General features: G+C 36.0%; 1 pseudogene; it reads left to right on the top strand.

Moving 5' to 3' along the window:
* Positions 1–982: 982 nt before the first annotated feature.
* LOC130236646 (trace amine-associated receptor 13c-like) lies at positions 983–2,041 on the top strand (annotated as a pseudogene).
* The last annotated feature ends 586 nt before the right edge of the window (positions 2,042–2,627 follow it).

Here is a 2,627-nt window from a genome sequence, read left to right as displayed (position 1 = left end):
GTACACTGGAAGCTTCTGTAGCCAAAACAAATTCCTAGTGTGTGTGAAGCACACTTGGCAATAAAATAAAATTCTGATAATTATGGATTTACTACATTCACTTGGGATAAAGCAAAACGTTATTGGTCCAACCCATCGATTAAAGCATACATTAGATCTAATTCTGTCTCATGGACTTGAGGTCATTGATGTAGACATTATACCACAAAGTGATGTAATAGATCACTACCTCTTACTATACAAGCCGTGTATACCTGAAATTAGCAGATCCTCACAGATATATTGCTCTGGGAGAACTATCATCCACTAAAGGCAAATTTACAAATGAATGACCTGATCCTTCTCTATTTTTAAGTGCACCCGCAAATGCAAGTGAAAAAAACTAATTAGAGGAACTGCGTGCAAAGATAATGTGTCCATCTATAGGAAGGCCCTAAAATCTGCCTGGGCCGATCGCCTCTGCTAACTGATTTTATTTAACACCATGGCTAAACTAATAAGCACATTCAAATAATTAATTATAAAATAATTGTATTTTCAATTTATTCTGAGATTCCTTTGTTACCAAAATAAAAAAAAATCATGACTTGTATTAGTACCATACAACACCTCACCTGCTATCAAGACTTAAACATGCAATCTTTGGGTCACAAATCTATCTCCCTGAACATTAGACCACAACTACCCCCTGACTGAAGTTGACCAAAAATAAATGATTGAATCTTAATCAAATCCACACCAAAGGATTTCACTTAAATGAGTTCCAGAGCCACACTGGGTTTAAAAGAGTTTACAGCAGCTGATTAAAGCAACTAAACTAATTTGAGCAAATTTTTAGTTATAAATGACAGCAGAAAAATCTAACCTGGACAGTAGAAATGGATTGTATTTAAAAGCTAATGTTAAAAAAAGAAAACAATTATTGCATTACATCAGAGTGGGTGGTAGATGGGTTGGTCGGTCTGATCCAGGCACTGTATAAATGAAAGGACAGAAAGGAGAGCAGAACAAACTAAACCTAACAGGACGAGACTCACTCATGGCCTATGAGACAGAGGTTCAGGAGACTCAATACTGTTTTCCTGACATCAACTCATCATGTGTCAAAGGGAAACACTCCAGTCACGGATATATCATCATCTATGTGTTAGTCTCATTGCTGTCAGCATGGACTGTGTTTCTGAACCTGCTGGTGATCATCTCCATCTCTCACTTCAAGAAGCTTCACACTCCAACCAACATGATTATTCTCTCTCTGGCTGTAAATGATCTGTTTATTGGACTCGCAATGCCTATAGAGGCCGTCAGACTGACTGAGACGTGTTGGTACTTTGGAGACACTTTCTGTGGACATTACTTATTCTTTGTTGCATTACTTCTCTCAGCATCTCTTGGTAATTTAGTTTTAATTGCTGTTGATCGTTATGTGGCTGTGTGTCACCCTCTACTGTACACACAGAAAATAACCATCACTAAAACATTAATGAGTATCTGTCTGTGCTGGGCTTGCTTTTCAGCTTATTTCACTGCCCTTGTAAATGTTAATAATAGAGATTTTGACACTTCACACAGAACAGATGTGTGTTATGGACACTGTTTAGTCATGATAACATTTAGTTGGATACTCACTGATCTATTCATGTCTTTTATTTTTCCTTGTACTCTGACCATCACTTTATATCTGAGGATTTTCTATGTAGTTCATTAGCAAGTGAAGGTTATAAACTCTCTGATGAAGGGTGGTAAATGTGTAACGGAGGGTCCAGTGAAGAGGAAATCTGAGAGTAAAGCTGCTCTGACTTTAGGAATTATTGTGTTAGTTTATCTGCTTTGCTATATTCCTTATTATATCTGTTCTCTAACTGTAAACTCTTCCACGGCTATGAATGTTCTAATATGGATTGTGTATTCTAACTCAGGTCTGAATCCTCTGGTTTATGCTTTATTTTACCCCTGGTTTAAAAAGACAGCTAAACTCATCTTAACTTTGAAAATAATTCAGCAGGCATCTTGTCTGATCAATATTTTTACAGAACATTGATTATAATTATTTTAAGCGGTCACTAATTTAAACATAATATTTGATTTCTATTTGTAATTTTCACTGCTCATGTTATATCACACATAGCTTATTTCTACCTGTAAGCTCTTCTAGTAAACTTAAGACGTAGGCCTACTGCTGTGAAAACAAGGTAAAGATAAATGACTATAGTATCCATTATTAACTGTGTGAATTAGGTATGGTGAAGGGGTTGTGTGGCTCAGCTTGCTTTGTGTTACTCCCACATAATAATGCTCAAAACATCTAAGAAAACTGTTTAAGCAACAAACAGATATCAATCACATATTTAATCATTTAGACTTGACAGCAGACATGCACAAACACAGATCAAATTCACAAGCAAAGCTGAATCAAGAGTATAAAGCAATCTATGCCTGATTTCACAGACATGGGCTTAAACTAAACCAGGATTGCCCCATAGTTCATTTAGCACTTTTAAAGTCATTTTTTAAAAATAAATATGTTTTAGGAAAAGAAAACTGGTGTCCATGTTGAGGCTAAAACACAGTCAGTGTATGTTTCTTTCAGCTGAACCAGCTCGGCTTTACATATTTGTCTTGGATTA

This window comes from Danio aesculapii, chromosome 10 (genome assembly GCF_903798145.1).
Source record: "Danio aesculapii chromosome 10, fDanAes4.1, whole genome shotgun sequence".
NCBI classification, from domain to species: Eukaryota; Metazoa; Chordata; class Actinopteri; order Cypriniformes; family Danionidae; genus Danio; species Danio aesculapii.
This window is presented reverse-complemented; position numbering and strand designations above follow the sequence as displayed.